The following is a 24,413-nucleotide window of genomic DNA, read 5'->3' as shown; positions in this document are numbered from 1 at the left end:
TCCTGTCCGCCAGCCTGACTACCAGTCCAGTCCGCGAGCCTGACTACCAGTCCTGTCTGCCAGCCTGACTACCTGTCTCCGCCAGCCAAGTGTACTCTCCAGCCCGACGGTCTGCCTACGATCCAAACCCGCCAGTCTGTCTATGGGCCTGGCTTGCCTGCCTACCCGGAGATCGTACCAGTTACCTGCCATGCCTATCAGCCAGCCTACCTGGAGGCTCCTACCAGTTACCTGCTGTGCCTATCAGTCAGCCTACCTGGAGGCTCCTTCTAGTTACCTGCCGTGCTTACCCGGAGGCTCCTGCCAGTTACCCTTAGGAGTCACCTGCTCTCATACAAGGACAAGCCCAGAGTAGCACCTGGTCCCTCTGCTCGGTCCTTCCCTGGTTCACGGAGTCGACTGAGCCGCCGTGTGACCTTGGTCAGTCCGAGTTGATACCTAGTTACCCCCCTCTGGTCCCACTTTGCTCCGCAGCACAGAGGTTCCACCACCCGGATCCGTAACAGTTTGCATGGGCCATGAAACCCGGTGGCCCCCAGGCTCCTTCGCTTGCTGACCTGTACCGGGAGGTTTCTCGTCAGAGATCCCAACAGGAAACCATCCTGACCTACCTGCGGTCTGTCAACTCTTGCCTGGACACGCTGTCTGTCCCACCTGTGCCCGCCTCGAGCCGAGCGACACCCGCTCCGGCGACGCCGCTGCCTACCAATACCACGGCATCCAGCCTAGGACCCCGGCTTTCTGCGCCTCCTCGTTTTGGGGGTGACCCCGTATTATGTCGGGGTTTTCTGAACCAGTGCACACTGCACTTTGAACTTCTGGCACATCAGTCTCCCTCCGACCGGGCCAAGGTGGCGTTCATCATGTCTCACCTCACCGGGGAAGCATTGGCATGGCTAAAACACTCTATGGGAGAGAGGGGATTCCCTGGTGTCTGATCTTCCGGCTTTCCTCACTGCCTTCTGGAGGGTCTTCGATGAGCCCGGACGAAGGATTTCTACTGCCTCCTCATTGCTTCGTCTCCGCCAAAGGAATTTCACCGTGGGCCAGTATGCCATACAGTTCCGTACCCTCGCTTCTGAGCTTGCCTGGGACAACAAGGCCCTGGTGTCCACCTTCCGGGAGGGTCTTTCCGGTCGGATTAAGGACGAGCTAGCCGGCCGGGACATTCCTACCACCCTGGATGACCTGGTGTCACTGGCTACCCAGATTGACATCCGTTTCCTAGAACGTGCTAAGGAGACTACCCGGGAGAGAAGATTTCCTCATCTTGCTCCGGTTTTCCAGAAACCTGCTTCCCAACCAGCAACTCCCCGGGCACGCTCGCCCGAACCTATGCAGATCGACCAGACCAAGATGGTCAAGTCTCGACAAGAAACACGCCGACCCGAAGGGAGCTGTTTCTACTGTGGTAGTAAGGAGCACCTGATCTGTTCCTGTCCGGTGAAGCCGGGAAACTCCAGTGTCTAGGACTGCTCGGAGAGGTCGTCCTAGGCAAGAGTAAATCCTCTCGGTTCTTGACTTTAACCGTCTCTATTTCCTGTGGAGAGAACCGCTTCTTTGAAACCGCCCATCTGGATTCCAGAGCCGCTGGGAATCTCATTTCCCAGTCCCTTGTAGAGAAGTATCAGATTCCTACCAAACCTCTGGCTGAACTATTGGCAGTCGCTTCCGTGGATGGAAGACTCCTTCCGGTGACCATCTTGCTCGTCACTGAGCCCGTAACCCTTCAGGTGGGAATGCTGCACTCAGAGAGGATCTCCTTCCATGTGCTTTCCAGACTCTCTCACTCCCTTTTGCTAGGTCTACCCTGGCTACAGAGACATGAACCCGTTCTGAATTGACAATCCGGTGAGGTGCTCCGTTGGGGGCAGGATTGCCATGAGACCTGCCTGGTCCCGGTTCCCCCGGCTCGACCTCCGGCTACTCCGGCTAATTTACCTGGTCTACCGGCACCTTACTGGTCCTATGCAGATGTCTTCGACAAGAAGGAAGCAGAGACACTGCCACCTCATAGGCCATATGATTGCCCTATCGACCTGGCACCCGGTGCCACTCCACCCCGTGGGCGTATTTACCCGTTGTCGTTGGCCGAAACCCGGGCCTTTCGGAGTACATCGAAGAAAATCTGGCTAGGGGATTCATCCAGAAATCTACCTCCCCGGCTGGAGCCAGATTCTTCTTAGTAAAAAAGAAAGACGGTTCACTATGCCCCTGTATCGATTATAGAGTGTAGCGTCGGCGTCCCTGCCTCCTGCTAGGCAGGGACGCCGTTCCCCTCACCTCTCCGCTCCGTGCCCGGCGGCTTCCTCCCGGTCTGCTGGCAGCGCGCGCTGCTTCCCGGCCTCTGTGCTTAGGGCGCGCGCGCGCGCTCCCCCTCTCTTAAAGGGGCCGCGCGCGCCGTCCTAAGGAGTCCCCGGCCAATGGCCGGAGGACCTCACCATATATAAGGCACCTCCTCCAAAATGGAGGTGCCTGAGCAATGTTGTTGCAAAGCCTTTCAACTCTGCTTCAGCCCTCAGGTCCCGTTACCAGTTACCTGCCAGTTACCTGCCAGTTACCTGCCAGTCACCTGCCAGTCACCTGCCAGATTCCTGCCTGTTACTTATCTATCTGCGGTCCGACAGTCTGCCTACCAGCCCTGCCAGTCTGTCTATGGATCAGTCTGCCCGCTCACCTGGGAGCGCTCACCTGCTACCTGCCTGCTAGCCTACCTGGAGGCTCCGCCGTCACGTGCTGTGACCACCTGCCTGTCCAGAGACTCTTGCCCGCTCACCTGGGAGCGCTCACCTGCTACCTGTCTGTTAGCCTACCTGTAGGCTCCGCCGTCACGTGCTGTGACCACCTGCCTGTCCAGAGACTCTTGCCCGCTCACCTGGGAGCGCTCACCTGCTACCTGCCTGCTAGCCTACCTGGAGGCTCTGCTGCCATGTGCCGTGACCTCCCGCCTGTCCAGACACTCTTGCCCGCTCACCTGGGAGCGCTTCTCTGCTACCTGCCTGCTAGCCTACCTGGAGCCGTCACTTGCTGTGACCACCGGCCAGTCCAGAGACTCTTGCCCGCTCATCTGGGAGCGTCCACCTGCTACCTGCCTGCTAGCCTACCTGGAGGCTCTGCCGTCACTTGCCGTGACCACCCGCCTGTCAAGAGACTGTCTCCGTCACTTGCCGTGACCTCCTGCCCTTCTTCCCAGAGACTGTCCCCGTCACTTGCCGTGACCTCCTGCCCTTCAACCCAGAGACTGTCCCCGTCATCTGCCATGTCCTCCTGCCCTTCTACCCAGAGACTGTCCCCGTCACTAGCCGTGATTACCTGCCCGCCTTCCCTGGGAGCCACCCGCTTCCTTACAATGACTGCCCCCTTGTATAGTTGCTCAGAGGTTCCACCTCCCTGACCCGTTACATAGAGGACTCAACCAGATTACTATCATAAACAAATATCCCCTGCCACTCATCTCTGAGCTGTTCAACCGCCTTAAAGGTGCGAAGATCTTTACCAAGCTCGATCTTCGTGGGGCATATAACTTGGTCCAGATCCGCCAAGAAGACGAGTGGAAGACGGCATTCAATACCCGGGACGGCCACTATGAATACCGTGTGATGCCCTTCGGCCTCTGTAATGCTCCTGCAGTCTTCCAAGAATTAGTTAATGACATCTTCCGTAACCTCTTATATTTTTGCGTGGTGGTGTACCTGGACGACATCTTGGTCTTCTCTCCGGATCTTCCTACACACCGGAGGAATGTTCGTCAGGTCCTGCTTAGGCTCAGGCAGAATCACCTATACGCAAAATTTGAAAAATGCCTCTTCGAGCAGACCTCTCTTCCGTTCCTGGGCTATATTATCTCTAAGACAGGTCTACGGATGGACCCCGAGAAGGTCTCTGCCGTCTTAAAGTGGCCCCGTCCGGAGGGGTTGAAGGCGATTCACTGATTCCTGGGCTTCGCGAATTATTACCGTCTCTTCATCCCACATTTCTCTTCCCGGACTGCTCCCATCTCTGCGCTCACCCGTAAGGGAGCAAATCCTAAGGAATGGCCGTCCGAAGCGGAGGAGGCCTTCCTCTCCTTAAATCTAGCCTTTTCTTCTGCCCCAGTGCTGCACCGTCCGGATTGCAACAAATTTTCTGGAGGTTGATGCTTCCTCTGGGTGCTCACCCAGAAATCTCCATCCGGGAGAATGGTAACCTGCGGCTTCTTCTCCAAGCTCTTCTCATCCGAGCGCAACTACTCCATAGGAGACCGAGAACTGCTAGCCATCAAATTGGCGCTGGAGGAGTGACGTTACCTGCTTGAGGGGGTTCTGCACCCGGTGGTCATCTACACTGACCTCAAAAACCTGGCATATCTACAGAATGCCCAAAGACTCAATCCACGTCAGGCCCAGTGGCCTTTGTTCTTCGCCCGCTTCAACTTTACCCTACATTACCGCCCTGCGGACAAGAACGTTAAAGCCAACGCCTTGTACCGATCCTTCCTGTCTTCCGATCAAGAGGAGGAGCCTATGCATATCATCGATCCCTCCAAAGTGATGAATGTGGCCCCCTTGGACCTGTCTCGTCTCCCACCCAGTAAGACATTTGTAGCGGTTCCAGATCGTAAGAAGGTTCTTCACTGGGGTCATTCATCTAAACTAGCCAGCCATGCTGGCCAGAAGAAGACCTTCTTGCTCATTACCCGGCATTACTGGTGGCCTACCCTGCGCAAGGATGTAGTAGACTTCGTGACGGCCTGTTCGTCCTGTGCCCGCAACAAGGTTCCCAGACATCTTCCAGCCGGCCGTCTCCTGCCTCTTCCCGTACCTGCTGCCCCATGGCAACACATTGCTATGGACTTTATTACCAATCTCCCTGTTTCTGCCGGTTGTACTGTCATTTGGGTGGTCGCTGACCGTTTTTCTAAAATGGCCCACTTCATCCCTCTGCCTGGTCTCCCGTCTGCATCTGTGCTGGCTAAGGACTTCATCCATCACATTTTCGTCTCCATGGCCCACCCCTCCACGTTGTGTCTGATCGCGGGGTCCAGTTTACTTTGCGTTTCTGGAGAGCTACGTGTAAGCTGCTGGATGTCACCCTGGATTTTTCCTCTGCTTACCATCCGCAGTCAAATGGCCAAGTGGAACGTATCAACCAGACCCTTACCAGCTTCCTCCGGCACTTCGTCAACGCTCACCATACCGATTGGGTAGAGCTCCTACCATGGGCCGAATTCTCCTATAACAACCATGAGAGCGAATCTTCTTCCAAGTCCCCGTTCTTTGTAGTCTACGGTCAACATCCCCGGATTCCGTTTCCCGTCTCCGCTTCAGTGGACAACCCTGCCCCGGAGTCTCTGGTCAGCGAATTTTCCACCATTTGGGAGGACACTAGGTCCGCACTTCTTTATTCCTCCGAGCGGATGAAGAAACATGCTGATAAGAGACGCCAGGACCCACCTCAATTCCATCTGGGAGACAAGGTTTGGCTCTCCTCCAAACATGTTCGTCTCAAAATACCCTCCTATAAGTTGGGTCCACGGTTCATCGGTCCTTTTGATGTCCTCAAGCAAATCAACCCAGTAGCCTACAAGTTAAAACTCCGGGCCACCTTACGGATTCCCAACTCCTTCCACGTATCTCTCCTCAAACCAGTTGTGCTTAATTCTTTTTCTGACAATCCAGGTATCCCCCAGCTCCGGTCTCCGCTGAGGACGTCTATGAGGTAGAGAACATTCTGGCCACCAAGAGGGTAAGAGGAAAAACCTTTTTTCTGGTGGATTGGAAGGGGTTTGGCCCAGAGGAGAGAACTTGGGAACCCAGGGAGAACATCCACGCCTTTCTTCTCCTTAAAAAATTTCTTTCTGGCCTAAAAAAGAGGGGGCGTAAAGGGGGGGTACTGTAGTATCGGCGTCTCTGCTCCCTGACAGGCAGAGACGCCGTCCCTCTTACCGCCGCGCTCCCGGCCCGGCGTCTTCCAGCTCTCCTGCTGCTGCTGCCGGCGCGCGCAGCTTCCCGGGCACTGTGCTTAGGGCGCGCTCTCCCCCCCTCTTAAAGGGGCCGCGCGCGCCGTCCTAAGGAGTCCTCAGCCAATGGCCGGAGAACCTCTCATATAGAAGGCACCCCCTCCAAAATGGAGGTGCCCATGCAAGGTTGTAGCTTTGTGTCCTAAACTCTGCTTCAGCCCTCAGGTCCCGCTGCTAGTCTGACTACCAGTCCAGTCCGCCAGCCTGACTACCAGTCCAGTCCGCCAGCCTGACTACCAGCTCAGTCTGCCAGCCTGACTACCAGTCCAGTCCACCAGTCTAACTACCAGCCCTGTCCGCCAGTCCTGTCCGCCAGCCTGACTACCAGCCCAGTCCGTCAGCCTGACTACCAGTCCTGTCCGCCAGCCTGACTACCTGTCTCCGCCAGCCCGACGGTCTGCCTACGATCCAAACCCGCCAGTGTGTCTATGGGCCTGGCTTGCCTGCCTACCCGGAGAACGTACCAGTTACCTGCCGTGCCTATCAGTCAGCCTACCTGGAGGCTCTTATCAGTTACCTGCCGTGCCTACCCGGAGGCTCCTGCCAGTTACCCGTGGGAGTCCCCTGCTCTCATACAAGGACAGGCCCAGAATAGCACCTGCTCCTTCTGCTCGGTCCTTCCCTGGTTCACGGAGTCGATTGAGCCGCCGTGCTACCCTGGTCAGTCCGAGTTGATACCTAGTTACACCCCTCTGGTCCCTCCTTGCTCCGCAGCACAGAGGTTCCACCACCCGGATCCGTAACAAGAAGCAGAGGTGACTCTTGGTCTTCCTTTCCTGGGGCGGTCCTCATGTGAGCCAGTTTCTTTGTAGCGCTTGATGGTTTTTGCAACTGCACTTGGGAACACTTTCAAAGTTTTCCCAATTTTTCGCACTGACTGACCTTCATTTCTTAAAGTAATGATGGCCACTCGTTTTTCTTTACTTAGCTGCTTTTTTCTTGCCATAATACAAATTCTAACAGTCTATTCAGTAGGACTATCAGCTGTGTATCCACCTGACTTCTGCACAACACAACTGATGGTCCCAACCCCATTTATAAGGCAAGAAATCCCACTTATTAAACCTGACAGGGCACACCTGTGAAGTGAAAACCATTTCCGGTGACTACCTCTTGAAGCTCATCAAGAGAATGCCAAGAGTGTGCAAAGCAGTCATCAAAGCAAAAGGTGGCTACTTTGAAGAACCTAGAATATAAGACATATTTTCAGTTGTTTCACACTTTTTTGTTAAGTATATAATTCCACATGTGTTAATTCATAGTTTTGATGCCTTCAGTGTGAATGTACAATTTTCATAGTTATGAAAATACAGAAAAATCTTTAAATGAGAAGGTGTGTCCAAACTTTTGGTCTGTACTGTATATATATGTGGAATGTTTGAGCTGAACGAATCTGTAACAGAGTGAAATTTGCTGAATATATGTGCAGCTGCTAAGTGAGATTTGTGTGACAGAGGCCTCCTGTATGTTTGTTTCTTTATGTGAAGGTACAAAATTACATTTAATTCTGAGAAAATGATGATACATAATTAAGTATTATCTATATAATATATATTTCTATATTTCTTTAGTAATTATTACTTCTTGATTTAGCTAATAGTGGATAAGGGTAACCACACATTAAAATGGTTTATAAAGCAAATTTACATTTAGAATAATTTTTCACAATGATAATTTTATAGTATTCAAGGATATTATTATTTTTAATGGTTACATAAATAGGTACACACCTCTTCAGACAAATATATGCTATGACATTTATGCAAAATATTTATAGAAGAATAATTATTTTTAATTTGGTTCTGATATATAAATTATTTTCTAAAATAATATTTTTTGCCATTAAGGGGGAAAATGTGCTTTTGATCCTGATTACATAATCACTTTTGATCAATACTTATTTTTCACACATTTTAATGAAGAAGAAATATTAATAAGCTACAATGGTATGATTAAGAAGGGTATTACATGCAAAGTTACATAATTTAATCATTTTTAGTAATACAAGGTTATGACAAATATGAAATCATCCAGATAATGGAAATATAAGGGTATTTTTATGGAGAATACAATTACTCTGCATTTGTCATTAACATATAAAGGCCTTATTTTTATTATTATTATTATTATTTTTAGTCTTAATTTAATTTTTCTTTTTTCAATTTTATTCTTACTTTCTTCTTATTTTTTCATTTTTCATTTTTAATTCTAATTTTTTTATTTTATTATTTCAGTTCAATATCTCAATTGAGAAAACACATTCATATTTAATAAAGTAATGTCTAGTACAAGAATATTGCTTCATTAAATATAATGATATGGTTCCAATATAAGAAAAAAAATATTTCAATTTTTTGAGTAAACACAAGTCATTCTTGCATTCATTCATTCATATATTTATTCATTTTGGTTCATGAGTATACTTTCTTTGGTATTATTGGTAAACACTAGTGATTAGCGAGCTTGCTCGCCACTGCTCGGTACTCACCCGAGCATCTCAGTACTCGAGATGCTCGGAGCTCGCCGAGTACTTTCGAGATGCTCGAGCGGGAGCTCGGGTCCCCGTCCTGCATGTTTGGCGCTATTTAGAGCACCAATCATGCAGGGATTGTCTGCCACTCACTGTAATGCCACAGCCATGGTGGTTGTGGCATTACAGTGATTGCCCAAATCGATGGGAACAGTGCTCACAGAGAAACATGAAAAGCCGGCAATTCAGCAGCGGCATACACTGGTACCGACAATTTAGAACAGAAAGAATAGAGCATCACACATAGATTAGATAGATAGAAACATGTCAGTCACATATATAATAAGTACAGTGACAGTGTTGGTTACTGTACTTGTTATTTAGTGTTAAAATAAAGGATTTATTAAAAAAAATAATAATAGTGTTTTCATGCACCCGTCTCTTTAAAAAAGCCGGCCGGCAATTCTTCAGCGGCATACATCGGTACCCGACAATTTAGAACAGAAAGAATAGAGCATCACACATAGATTAGATAGATAGAAACATGTCAGTCACATATATAATAAGTACAGTGACAGTGTTGGTTACTGTACTTGTCATTTAGTGTTAAAATAAAGGATTTATTAAAAAAAAAATTGGCATAGGGTTCCCTGTAATTTTAGGCTCTAGCGGAGGTTAAGCAGACGGCTGGGGCAGATGTCTGAAACCTGGGAAGGGGGTAATACCCACGGAGCTTCCCAGGCCACTAATATCAGCCCCCAGCTGAATACCTAGCCTTTACCAGCTATTAAAATGGGGGACCCCCCCAAAAAAGTGACGTGGGGTCCCCCCTATTTTAATAGCTAGCAAAGGCTAGGCAGACAGCTGGGGGCTGATATTAATAGCCCAGGAAGGGTGGCATGAATATTGGCCCCCTCCCAGGCTAGAAACACCAGCCGTCAGCCGCCCTATGGATGCGCCAATTCTGGCACTTATCCTCGCTCTTCCCACTGCCCTGTAGCGGTGGCAGTGGGGTAATAGGGCGGGCGTTGATGTCAGCTTATAATGCCAGCTGAGATCAAGCCCAGGTTAGTAATGGAGAGGCATCTATAAGACACCCCCATTACTAACCCCATAGTCAAAGTTAAAAAAAACACAAACACCCAGAATAAAGTCCTTTAATTGAAATAAACGCACAATTCTTTAATGTTCTAAATTAAACCATACTTACCATCACGCCCATTCCAGCTGAAGCCAATGTCTTCTGCAATAAAAGTAAAATAATAAACCAATCTCATCCTTACATTTCCATGGTTCCCAGGACGGCTCCAGCTCTGCTACATTCACATGACAGGCTGGATCGCAGCCGAAAGCTGAATTTCATGAAATAATAAAAAAAAATTGACGTGGGGCTTCGCCCTATTTTTGTGTCCAGCCAGGTACAGCAGGCAGGAGCGGGCTGCCCCCAACCACCAGCTGCCAATTTGTACCTGGCCGGACACAACAATATAGGGAAGCCCTTTTTTTTCTTTATTATTTCATGAATTTCATGAAATAATAAAAAAAAAAAATACATGGGGCTTCGCCCTATTTTTGTGTCCAGCCAGGTACAACTAGGCAGCTGGGGGCTGGAATCCGCAGCACATGGAGGCCCAAGCTTTCTGCCCCCCCCCCGCTGTAAATTGCAGTCCGCAGCCACCCCAGAAAATGGCGCGTTCATAGAAGCGCCATCTTCTGGTGCTGTACCCAACTCATCTAGGGCCCTGGTGCGGTGGCTCACTGGGTAATAAAGGGGTTAGGGTCAGCTTGGTATTATCAGCTGGCCCTAAGCCCGAAATTCATGGGGTCACGCCAATATTAGACATGACCGCCATGAATTTCTAGTAAAGTATTTAAAAAAAACACAACACCCAGAATAAAGTCCTTTAATTTAAATAAACGCACAATTCTTTAATGTTTTAAATTAAACCATACTTACCATCACGCCCATTCCAGCTGAAGCCTATGTCTTCTGCAATAAAAGTAAAATAATAAAGCAACCTCATCCTTGGCTTTCCATGGTTCCCAGGACGGCTTCAGCTCTGCTACATTCACATGACAGGCTGGATCGCTGCCGAAAGCTGCCATCCCGCTTGCCATGCCGCAGACTCTGAGAAGCGCAGGCATGCTTGCGCTCATCAGTGTATGGCTGTGACGGCATCCAGATGAGCCGAGTTCATGTCCAATGAACTCAGCTCACCTCATGTACGTCACTGACAGCGTGGGAAAATTCTCCTGCGCATGCGGTGAGCGTGAGAGAATTCTCCTGCGCTCACCGCAAGCGCAGGAGAATTTTCCCACGCTTGCGGTGAGCGCAGGAGAATTCTCTCACGCTCACCGCATGCGCAGGAGAATTTTCCCACGCTGTCAGTGACGTGCATGAGGTGAGCTGAGTTCATTGGACATTAACTCGGCTCATCTGGATGCCGTCACAGCCAGACACTGAGGAGCGCAAGCATACCTGCGCTTCTCAGTGTCTGCGGCATGGCAAGCTGGATGGCAGCTTTCGGCTGCGATCCAGCCTGTCATGTGAATGTAGCAGAGCTGGAGCCGGCCTGGGAACCATGGAAAGGTAAGGATGAGGTTGGTTTACTATTTTATTTTTATTGCAGGAGATCGTTGGCTTCAGCTGGAATGGGCGTGATGGTAAGTATGGTTTAATTTAGAACATTAAAGAATTGTGCGTTTATTTGAATTAAAGGACTCTATTCTGGGTGTTTGTGTTTTTTTTTAACTTTGACTATGGGGTTAGTAATGGGGGTGTCTTATAAACGCCTCTCCATTACTAACCTGGGCTTGATGTCAGCTGGCATTATAAGCTGACATCAACCCCAGCCCTAATACCCCACTGCCACCGCTACAGGGCAGTGGGAAGAGCGAGGCTAAGTGCCAGAATTGGCGCATCCTATGGGGTGGCTGACGGCTGGTGTTTCTAGCGTGGGAGGGGGCCAATATTCATGGCACCCTTCCTGGGCTTTTAATATCAGCCCCCAGCTGTCTGCCTAGCCTTTGCTAGCTATTAAAATAGGGGGGACCCCACGTCATTTTTTGGGGGGGTCCCCCATTTTAAGCCTTTACTAGCTAGGTATTCAGCCCCCAGCTGAATACCTAGCCTTTACTAGCTATTAAAATGGGGGACCCCAAAAAAAATGACGTGGGGTCCCCCATTTTAATAGCTAGCAAAGGCTAGGTATTCAGCTGGAGGCTGATATTAGTAGCCTGGGAAGCTCTGTGGGTATTACCCCCTTCCCAGGCTTCAAACATCTGCCCTAGCCGTCTGCTTAACCTCCGCTAGAGACTAAAATTACGGGGAACCCCACGCCAATTTTTTTAAATAAATCCTTTCTTTTAACACTAAATGACAAGTACAGTAATCAACACTATCACTGTACTTATTATATATGTGACTGACATGTTTCTATCTATCTAATCTATGTGTGATGCTCTATTCTTTCTGTTCTAAATTGTCTGGTACCGGTGTATGCTGCTGGTGATGAATTGCCGGCCGGCTTTTTTAAAGAGACAAAAACACTATTATTTTTTTTTAATAAATCCTTTATTTTAACACTAAATGACAAGTACAGTAACCAACACTATCACTGTACTTATTATATATGTGACTGTCATGTTTCTATCTATCTAATCTATGTGTGATGCTCTTTTCTTTCTGTTCTAAATTGTCAGGTACCGGTGTATGCCGCTGATGAATTGCCAGCCGGCTTTTTTAAAGAGACGGGTGCATGAAAATCGGAGGGCACTAGTGTGTTCCAATTGCCCTGCTATGTTTTTCACGCACCCTCCTATATACCTTGCCTGCCTGTCTGCCTATATATTCTGCCAGCCTGACGTTTAATTGAGCACTGTTCCCATCGATTTGGGCAATTTTTGACCTTCTGCAGACCGCCGGGGGGACCGCCAGAAAAATGCTCGAGTTTCCCATAGACTTACATTGGGCTCGTTGCTCGGGTCGAGCACCCGAGTATTCCAATTTGCTCAACCCGAGCTTCGAGCACCCGAGCCTTTTAGTGCTCGCTCATCACTAATAAACACTTGTTTCAAAACACACTGACACCTATGGGTTGGAAAAGGTAATTACACCTATGACATAAAAATGTTCTATCACATGAAGAACTTGATTAATAATGAATTACTATCTATTATTGTTTTATTATTCCAAACATAATTTATTTTAATATTTTGATAATAATTAGATGAACATTATTGATTGCTATGGTACCCTATGATATTATAGGTTAGGAAAGTTGCCAGATTTGGTATCAGATTAGCGAATGAAGACTTCAATCAAGACATTGCAATTATTAATTCTATCTTAATAAAGATTTTTCATATTTATAAATTAAAGAGATTCTCAAAAGTTACAAGAAGAAGCAACCGATATACGGAAATCTCAGAAGGTAAAGATGTTGTGAATGCTGAGTGATAATAGACTGTGTCAATTACAATACATTCACACCACTGATAACCACGACTGCAGAGGACGATGATCCTATATGAACTGGGTTGTGTTCAAGTTTCATCATGTTCCAGTGGTTTCCTATCACCTGAAAGCTGGTGAATAATAACGGAGTGTCAGGATTCTGCCAGCCTGATATATGTGTTCTGTACATTAAGGATTAAGTACTGGTTATGGTGCTATATAGAGCAGGGAAGTGTCAAGTTAACCCTTGCTTTTCTGACCAAAGACGTCACACCTGTTCCAAAAGTGACAGGAGACCAGTGCGGATGACACGGAGGATTCCAGAATTATCCAAAGACAATCCAACGTAAGTCCAGGTGACACTGCACAGATATTAAAGCTACATTTCATCCATGGACTTTGTTTTCTTATCAATTGACACACATGATCTTTCTAATAAAGAGTACAGTTTAAAGACTGAACAATAATGAACACAATTATGGACTGTACAATATCTACACGCTATAATTTATTTCAAAGGAATTTTCATCTAAAGACTGTGTTTTAAAAGAACCAAGAAGAAGACGAGACAAGAACCGATGACATCAGATGATGACGATTGGACCCGTGATTATTTCGATTTAGATTTAGGGAAGTATAATTATATATGTTAAATGAATAAACAGACTGCGACCCGCATAATAAATGACGTGGGTTAATGGTCCCCAGAAAAATTCCGACCCCGTCTCCACATAGCCCACTCAAGACTTATATAAAACTAGGAGAACAGCTGAGTGAAATCGCATGAAAAGACTTTATTGTAGACATAGTTCATTAAAAGACAATACATAGCATTAATAGTTATGACACAAAATTAAGACAAGCAGACAAATGGTCCCGCATATTTGTAAGTGGGTCTCTCCAGAGGTTCACCCCTAGAGTCAGAAGGGTGCATGCTTACACTAAAACAGGGAGAGGGACGCACAATCAGGGCAAGCAAAAAGGTCACTCCCATATGGACCATGCGGTCCAGAAATACCCAAAGGTCATATTGTACCAAACTTACCCTAATGTAAGGGGCCCCAGACCTCTGGGAGACCACACAGGGACCAGATAGTGAATGATAAAGGCCTCGACGCGCGTTTCGCCGGGTGTAGATCAGCTTTATCAAGAGGCGTGTGTGAGGGTGCTGCCAGGACCTTTAAATACGCCCAGAAGTGTCACATGATACATCATGTGGTCGTCCAAGATGGCCGCCAAGTACTGGATGATGGGCGGCGCATGCGCAACGGCCGTCACATATCCCGCGCACGCGCCCCAGCTGTCATGACGTTGGCGCGCGGACCGAAATGCAAATGAATGCTATTCCCGGCGGCGCGCCGAAGGCATAAAGACAGCCGAGCGCAGCACGGCACGGGACGGACCGGGCGCATGTGCACTACATCCATGTAGGAGGTGAGCTTGGGACTGAGTGCCAATAACAGAAATGAAACCACATAAAGGGAGCAACAATATCCCCACCAATCAAAACCCGGTAGCTATTCCAGCCAGCCAGCACAATACTAATGTTCTATAAAAGTTAATATCATGATACTAATAGTAGCAAATAATGCTGGTCATGGAAGTACAGCTCAATAGAAAGGTATGAAAGGAGGGGATGGTGCATTAGGTCAAAAAAAGAGGTACATATGTCTATACAATTAGCGTTATAACAGCATAAGTCCCCTTGCAAAAGGGGACATATAGTGCCAAAAAGTGCACAACTATAGATTTCTCAACATGGTTTCAATCAGTCACAAGTACCAGATATCAAACAGAATCCACAAGTAAAGTGTACATCCCGGTCAAGAATCAAGAGTGCAGTAGCAGTATCTGTATCAGAATCTCTTGTAGACATCAAAAGACGAAGGAGTTCAAAAGACAGATCGTCTGCCATAGATGTACATCAAAAAGAAGAGGTCCTGGGGCACAGTCACTGTCGGAGAAAATGTGAGTACAAAGAGAATAAAAGGGAAAATATAAAAATTAGAAAAGAATATAAAAACTAAAAACCTAAAGCCATGGTCCAGAAATAGACATATCATGGTCCACAGGGGAGCAGAAACACAGAACATATCATACAATCCGTCACTTCATTTCAGAGGAAGGACGAGAACCCCAAACTCTCATTGAGGCCCCGCGGAGCCATGGTGTCTAAAGTGACGATCCATCTGGCCTCCTTTTGGGCCAGAAGTTGCTTACCATTTCCACCCCGGGAGCCCAAATGTATGACATCAATGCCGCAAAACTTTAGTGTCCTCGGATCGCAATTGTGGACAGCCTTAAAGTGACGCGGCAATGTTTTGAGCTCCCTGGGGTCGGCCACCGTCCGAGCCGCGCCAATGTCCCGCACGTGTTCACAAACCCTGATCCTCAGCTCTCTCGTAGTGAGTCCTACATAAATTAATTGACAACCACATGTAGCATAATATATAACATGGGTTGTACCGCATGAGATGTAATTGCGGATTTTAAACTCACGAGAGCCATCAGAGAACGTGAACACCCAGCTGTGCAGGATATTGGCGCAGGCGGCACAGTGGCCACAGGGGAACGAGCCAAACGTGGGTCCGCGGGACACAAATGGATTCGTCAAGGGAGTTATATAGTGGCTGGATACCAGTATGTCACCCAGGTTATTGGCCCGCCGGGGGGTCATTTGTGGATAGCTTACTAAAAATTCACGTAGGGAGGGCTCCGCGCTGAGCACACCCCAATGATGGGAAAGGATCCGCCGCATATTCCCCCACTCATGATTATATGTGGAGATGTAGCGGATTCTTTCCGTTGTCACCCATTTGGATGAATTTGAGGAATAAATCAGATGGTTACGGAATGTGTTCCGTGCTCTCGAGTAGCCACGGCCGATGCAGTGGTTGCTATACCCACGTTGCCTGAAACGTTCTGCCAGATCCGAAGCCTGTCTCCTAAACTTGTAGTCGGTGGAACAGATCCGCCTCATCCTCAGGAATTGTCTGACCGGGATGGCACGAATTGTAGAGGGATCATGTGCAGAGGCAGCATGTATTAAGGAATTGACCGAGGTGGGTTTTCTAAAGACATCAGTCTGGATGGTGTGGTACTCACCCACCTCCAGACTGATGTCTAGAAAGTCAATCTGTTTATGATGGTATGTATAGGTAAGCCTAATGGAACGATTGTTTGAGTTAAGCTGCACCATGAAATCGTCAAGCTCCTCCACCGTCCCCCGCCACAGAAACAAAATATCATCGATGTATCTAAGCCATGACACGACGGGGTCGGCGCGGCGCACGCCCTCGTCGCCAAAAATGCCTCTCTCCCAGGACCTCAAGAAGAGATTGGCGTACGAGGGCGCACAAGACGCCCCCATCGCCGTGCCACGCCTTTGTAGATGCACCGTATCTTTGAATAAAAAATAATTGTGGTGGAGGACGAAGTGGAGGAGATCAAGGATAAAATTTCGTGAGAGGCCGTCCAGATCGGACGCCCCAAGGAAGAGGCGGACTGCAGAAAGGCCCAGATCATGGCTAATACATGTGTAGAGGCTCTCAACATCGGCCGTGACTAGCAGGATACCATCCGTCACAAGGACGCCATTAACGCGCCTTAAGACGTCCATCGTGTCCTGAATGTATGAAGGAAGTGTCTCCACTAATGGGCGAAGGTGGCTGTCAATATACTGGCAAATAGGACCACACAAATTACTTAGGCCTGACACGATTGGACGTCCCGGCGGGTTGAGGGCGTCCTTGCGAATTTTTGGAAGTAGGTAAAAAGTAGCAGTTTTAGGGAATCGAACAGGTAAAGCTTCAACTGTTTGCTTGTTAATAATTCCCTGATCACAGGCCCTGCCCAGGATCCCCTGGAGCGCGGCAGAGAAGGAGGCAGTAGGATTAAAGGGTAACCTCGAATATGTCTTGGTATCCCTTAGTTGGCGTAACGCCTCCCTCTCATATTTAGAACAGGGCCACAGTACAATGTTCCCTCCCTTGTCCGCTGGTTTAATAACCACATCACGAAGTGATTTCAACCGTTCTATCGCAGTACGCTGAGAATGAGTAAGATTGTCAAAGCGTCTGCGTGTGGAGAGATGTCTCAAATCCTCCGTCACTAGACGCACAAATATTTCAACTGCCGGACTCAGGGACAAGTGAGGGAACCTTGTCGATCTAGGATACCTCGACTGTGGTAACCCACCTGTATTTGGGGGTTGGTCCTGCTCCATCAAGAGGTCCTACAAATCCTTCAATGCCTCCATCTCTGTCGTGGTCACAGGGCCCTCCTCACCATGTGGCCTGGAATGTAATTTTTTAAGAATAAGTTTACGTGCAAACAGGTGGAGGTCCTTCAGGGCAGTAAAAAAATTAAATGCATTAGTGGGTGCAAAAGATAGTCCCAGCCCCAGGACCTCCATCTGCTTGTCAGTTAGTACGTGGTTGGATAAGTTAACAATGCGGAGCCCCCCGCAAGCAGCACTAACCTGGTAAGGTGTGGCACGTGTTCTTCTATTATTGGGTCTTGTTTGAATCTTTGAAGATAGGAAGCCATCCACACCAGGGCGGCCACCTGGGTTGCCACCTGGGTTTTCTGACGGTGTTTGTTCGCCGTTAGAAGTAGTTGAAGCGACCAATGTAGTTAAATGAATATTAGTCACGGCTTACCATAACATGGATTCACATCATTATGCTATTGAATACATATAACAATAATCCGATATTGATATTATTATTATTATTATTATTATTATTAATAATATTGTTATGGACATTAAATGATATTGCCAAGGAAGAAGAAAAGAAAAATGATCCTATTATCCTAATGATGAACCTATCTACTTTGAGGATTTCAGTTGATGTCTGTCATCCTCAAAAGGGGGAATTGTTAAATATTAATTACGGATATTAATTTTATTCTGAATTCTGTACCATACATTGCATAAGATTGCATCAGCCATTGTGCTAGGGTTTCTAGGTAACATGCGCTATTTGTTTATTTTTAGTTAGTCCATTTCACAGGACACTGGACGACACATGGTGTCATCCTAACACACGTGCTGGACACAGACAGACGCAACCTACCATCCAGGATCCAAGGAAAAGATGAGTGAATCTCAACTATTAAGCTAATTATGGATAAATGGACAATCACTCTAACTATTTAACTATTTTATGTAACTATTGCAATCATTCTTTATAATGGACAATCCAAGAATAAATCGATATATTTTTTTATAAGAATATCGTGATATTGATACTTTGATCAATCGCATCTGATAAGAAGTCCTCAATAGAAAAATATACTGAAAGAAGTATTTTTTTTACACCTTCAGACATTTGTCCCATGGTTCACTCAAACCAACACTGTGGGACCATTTGGCTGCCAAAATATTATAGGGAGTCTGTTCCCAGCCTGGTATCTCAATAGACTCAGTAACAACTATCTTTTTCTTAAATAAAGGCATGTGTGACATGCAGAAGGAATGCTGTTGCTTCAAAAGCATCCAGCAACTGTTACAAAATAACACAAGCACAGGAGACAGGAAGTGTTGTGCTCCAGAAGCATCCAGCAACTAGAGGGGTTAACACCGTCACAGGAGACAGGGAGTGTTTTAGCAGAGCCCCAGGGGGATTGTGGGGAACTTGTTATTGTAGTCTGGCTGAAGCCGAAGAGAAAGGTAGTGTGTTATCTGGATCTGACAGAAGGCAACTAAACAGGATTCAGATCACGAGAGAAAATAAACACATGTCAGATAAACTCCCTGAACTAACAGTGCAGAGTATTATCGGGCAGGAAGATAAGAACTGGAAGGAATTGTGTCACAGGGATCATCTCCCTCATCAAACCCTGCCCCCCTACATCTCCATGCAGGATACAGAATGCTGTTTACTATTGTGTCCTTGTGAAGGAAAAGCCTGTGGTTGTGTATGCATAGAAGTGTGCTGCTAAGAGATCTAATCTATGCTGAATTATGCTACTGAAGAGACTGTAATACTGTGCCTTGTGAAGAAACTACTGTATTGTTACTGGAGCCGGTTGCTCAAGAAACTCAGACTGTACTGTAATGAAGATTGTTGCTGTAATATCCCTGAATTGCACTGGCCGTGCTTCAGATTACATTCCACTGTTAAACTGTTAAAAAAGACTCTTGTTAGATGTGTCTGGTCAGCAATTGAATCTATCATGTGCCTGAGAGAAGCTTCTGCCTATGGTTGCCCTGAGTAACATTTCCCCGAGGATTCCAAAGAATTCATGAAACCGGTCTCGTCCTATCTGAACCTAGTGGCGTGCGTGTAACATTGGTGGCCCGTACAGGGAATCCTAAGTGGGAATTAGCATGTAGAGGGAGAAGAGGAAAAGTGTCTGGAAAACACAGCAGCAAAACACATCAATTCAACTCTGCTACACCAGTTAAAGGGGACCAGACCTAAAGAAAACTCACTAGCAGCAATGGATGTGGAAATACAAATGGACAAAATTAGTGAGCTGCTTCTTCAGTTAACCTGTGAAAAATTGAGAACAGTAGCAGAACATATAAAGATGTCAGAAGAACAGATTTCTAAAGCACACAACCGCAGGTAACTGTTAGCTGCCATTAATGCAAAAATGGATGAGCTGGGGAGAAAGAAGCTGAAGACGTCATGGGGACATTCCTCCAGGAGCTAACACAGTTTCTAACCTGGCTGAAGTTTGAGGATGGAGGGGTGGCACCAATTACCAAAAGCAGGAATCTCCATCCGCAGACAGAACTACAGGAATTTAAAGAACAATTCAAAGCCCTAACAACAGCCCTACAGGAATCAATCAAAACCTCTGAACGGGTGACAGACTCAGACACAACCTTTACCCTGCTCGGACTAGATAAATCAGAAAGACAGTCCTCTGTAACACCACAAATCACCATAAGGAAAGAATTCAAGATCCTGGGACAGATTTGAGAGTGTGAACAGAAAGAGAAACTGTCTTATATGAACTTGTTGCACCAGATCGATGCTGGCTTACAGAAAGGCTACAAGCCAGATGAGATCATTGAGGGGGTGGTGAAAGCGATCATCCCAGGACTGAACCTCCGTAGTATGCTAGAAATGAAGAGTCAATTGACCTTGCAGCAGCTGAAGATGATTTTAAAAGGGCACTATAAAGAAGAGAGTACTTCAGAATTGTTCCACCGACTCATTAACCTCTCACAGAAAAATAATGAATCACCCCAAAGTTTCTTGTTCAGAGCAATTGAACTGAAGGAGAGACTGTTGTTTGCATCCAGAGATGTAGAAGCGGAGAAGAGGTTTGATGCTAGACTATTCCAGAAGAAGTGTTTGAGAACATTGGGAACGAGATTAATCAGCAAAGGCATCAAGTTGCAGCTGAAACAGTACCTAGAAGATCCTGGCATTCTGGACCAAGTCCTAATTGAAAAAATGAATGAGGCAACTCGCTTGGAGTCAGAGAGCGAACAGAAGTTACAGATAGGCTCTGCTCCTAAAATCACCAAAATGAGTCAGCTGAAGCTGGGGACCCCCGGTGGCCAGTCCGAAGATCATCATGGAGACCCTCCAGTGCCACCTCCGAGAGGGAACTTTAAATCACCAACAAAAGAGAGGACCGCCAACGCTGACTGGGAGGAAGTAATAGATCTGCGAGCCGAGTTGATTTCGGTAAAAAAGTTGATTCGTACCAGGCTGGAACCTGTATCCCTCAGACCCAGGAGTGGGTTCCAGAACAGAAGATACCCGACTTGTGAAGTGTGCCGTTCATCAAATCAGAGTACGGTGTGTGTCCACTGTCTAAGATGTGGTGAGGAAGGACATTTTGCCAAGGAATGCAACGGGTCAGAGATGGGTCGTTGAAGTAGCTGACTTCAATTCCAGCATCAAGTACAGGCCAGGAAAATGCAATGCGGATGCTGACGGATTGTCGAGAATGCCTCTAGAGCCTATGGAGTTCATGCAAAAATTCTCGGAGGAAGTCAGTCTGGAAGCAATTGAGAGCACTACCCAAGCAGTACAAGTTTATCAGGAGGAAGACACACCATTGTGGTGTCCGTTGACGGTGGAAACCACCATAAAAGCAGGAGAATAAGATCACCCTCTGTCTATTCAACAACTACCAAAAGAAAAAATCCATAGAGCACAATGGAAAGATCAGATAATTGGTAGAATACTACTTTATGTGGACCAAGATCGGTTTCCAAGTAAACGGGAGAGAGATAATGAATCACCAGCAGTATGTTTTAGTTAAAGAATGGACGAAGCTCTACCTCAGTGAAGACAGTATCCTGTATTGTAAAGGAGGACAAAACCGGCAGTTAGTACTACCCAGAGTATTCCGTAGGTTGATCTTCAAAGAACTCAATGAAAACATAGGACACCTAGGAGTGGAAAGGACCACCAACTTGATCCGTGAATATTTCTTCTGACCGTACATGCAGAGAGATATTGAGAGGTATGTGACCAGGGAGTGTGGGTGTCTGAAAGATAAACATCCCAACACATCAACCCAGGCACTTATGGGCAACTACAGTATGTATCCGTTTGAGATGGTCTCAATAGACTTTCTACATCTCGAGACGTGCAAGGGTGGCTACGAATACATATTGGTGGTGATGGACCATTTTACTCGATTTGCCCAAGCATATCCCACCACCAATAAAGCTGGTCAAACAGTGGCAGAGAAGTTCTTCAATGATTTTGCTTTGAGGTTTGGTTTCCCTACGAGGTTACACCACGACCAAGAAAAAGAAATTGAGAACCAGCTCGTAGACAAGCTAGGAAAATACTGTAGAATTCAGAGATCCCACACAACGCCCTATCACCTAGAGGGTAATGGACAAGTGGACCGTTTTAAGCGGACATTATTGTCGATGTTGCGCACTTTAAAGGGGTTGTCCACTACTTTTACATTGATGCCCAATTCGTAGGATAGGGCATCAATGTATGATCGGCCAGGGTCCCGCTCGCGGCACCCCGGCCGATCAGCTGCTACTAGCGCCGGCGGCGGTGGCCGCAGGCCGGAAGTGATCACCAGCGGAGCTCCACCGTCAAATGGTAGTGGCCGCCGCGGTGTACTGCACATCCGCCTCCTATTCAATTGAATGGGAGGCGGATGTGCAGCACACCTCGGCGGCCACTACCACTTGACGGCGGAGCCCCACAGGTGAGCACTTCAGGCCGGTGGCCACCGCCGCCGGCACCGATAACAGCTGGTATGTGGGGGTGCCACGTGTGGGACCCTGGCCGATCATACATTGATGCCCTACCCTGCGGATTGGACATAAATGTAAAAGTAGTGGACAACTTCTTGTCAGGACTCTGAAGAGGCAATTTGCATATTGTTTTCCTTTGGGACATTTCTGCCCTTTTTCAAGATGGCGTCTTCTGTATCATGTGCCCTTACCTCCTGCCCTTATTACTCCACCCCAGCCTCTAGTCTAGTGCTAGAGTATTTTGCCTGAGATCCTCCTTCTGGTGGCTTCCTGGCTTTCTGCATGCTCCCGAAATTCTGCTGGAATCATCTGTTCCCTGAGAGCCTGCTTCATACTCTAGTTTCCAGCATTTCTCGTGCCCCTGGCTGTTTTGTGCTGGTTCCTCTGCACCTCTGCCCTCCATCAGCTTTGGCTCTCAAGTAAGCTGCTCTGAGTTCTCAGTCTCCTTATTCGGATGGTTGCTGAGCATGGGACTGGTCTGCACTGTCCGAGACTTTACCCGGGCCTCTTTGATTGCTTCTGCATTGTATGGACTTGCTGATGTATAATGGTGAACTAACCTTGCAAAGACTCATTATTCTGTGAACTTAAGACTTTGAGATTTCTCTGCATTTTTGTGCAAAACACTGTGTGCTTTAATATAGACTTTTCACCTATAAACTGTGTACTGTTGTGTCTCGCTCCACGCAAACAGTCTCCTTAGTTATCCACTATAATTGTTACAGGATACTCTAGCCCCTTTAGGAGACTGCTGGAGCAATGACTGCAGAAAGCAAGTTAGAGCAGGTGTATGCCATAATTAGATCTCTGCAGAAAGATGTGGAAGGTGTGCAAAAGAGACTTGGAGGCCTTGAGCACAATCAACAAGTGTTTGGACAAACTTTACAGGACTTAAGTATCCGTATGGCGGCTCAGGAAAACAAACTTGCTGGCTTGGAGTCCCAATATGGACGGGCTTTCCAGGACTTAAACACGCAAATAGCGGCACAAGTGACTTTACCCTCTGGTAAACCGCCACTAGCCAGTCCACCTAAGTTGCCACCATTCAGGCTTAATGGTGATCGTGACAAATTTTGCGGTTTTGTGAACCAGTGTATGCTATATTTTGATGTGCATGTTGACCGTTTTCCTACTGATCGCTCTAAAGTATTGTGTGTAATTATGCTGCTGACCTCATGAGCGCTCGCCTGGGCGAATCCGATGATCGAGTCTCGTGATCCACGGTTAAATGATTTGGATGAGCTCTTGGCCGCTATGGCATTAATGTTTGATGACCCTAATCGACGCGCAACTGCTGAGTCTGCTTTATTATCTGTACGCCAGGGTAAACGCTCTGTTATTGAATATGCGACTGAATTTAGGAGATTAGCGGTTGATACTAATTGGGACAGTTATGCACAATTGCCTATTTTTAAGAAAGGTCTGTCTAGCATTGTGAAGGATGAACTAGCCCGTTCAGAGTCACCACAAGAGTTAGAAACGTTTATACAGCATTGTGTACGCATAGACATTCGTCTTACTGAGCGTAGACAGGAGAAATTGGCTGTATTTAACCGTATGTCTAATTTTTCCTTTCCTCCAAAAGAGCCTTCAGGTAAATCATCTCGGGAGGTAGAGGAGGTGGCCATGCAGATTGATTCTGTGCAGAGGCGTGAGAGTAATGAGCGCCGAGAGCACCGTCTGCGAGAGAGGCTATGTTTCTACTGCAGTCAGTCAGACCACTTCCCAATTTACTGTCCTAAGCTGTCTGACAAGGTGCTAGCAGCGGTAGGGGAGTATGATAACTGTGACGATGAGTCTGACATCTCTGAATGTAGCCTGCCATTAAACGCTGTTTTCCATTCTGTCTCTCTGGCTACACCTCCCAGGGAGCTGCAGGAAAAGAACTCTCACTCTTCACTCCCTATTAAGATTCTGTGTACAGGGCAGTGGATTTCCAGTGCGGCTATGATTGACTCTGGCGCTGGGGGCAACTTTATGGACATTACATTCGCCAAGGAACATGGCATTGAGATACAGCGTAGAGCCTCACCAATTGCCATGGAAACAGTGGATGGGTCACCCTTAGTCTCTGGGCCTGTGGATCAGGAAACAGTACCCCTTGAAATTTTGTTGGAGCCTAATCATCAGGAGCAACTTTCTTTTCTATTAATTTCTTCTCCTCATTTTCCTGTGATTTTAGGCATCCCTTGGTTGCGTGCTTGAAACCAGATTGTCAACTGGGAGACCAAGGAGATTACCTTCCCAACAAGGAGCAACTCAGCGATTACAGAAGCCGTTCCTGAGTCCA

Source organism: Phyllobates terribilis, unplaced genomic scaffold (genome assembly GCF_046119375.1).
Source record: "Phyllobates terribilis strain yellow unplaced genomic scaffold, ASM4611937v1 Scaffold_13__5_contigs__length_258822181, whole genome shotgun sequence".
Classification (NCBI taxonomy): domain Eukaryota; kingdom Metazoa; phylum Chordata; class Amphibia; order Anura; family Dendrobatidae; genus Phyllobates; species Phyllobates terribilis.
Note: the sequence above shows the minus strand (reverse complement) of the source record.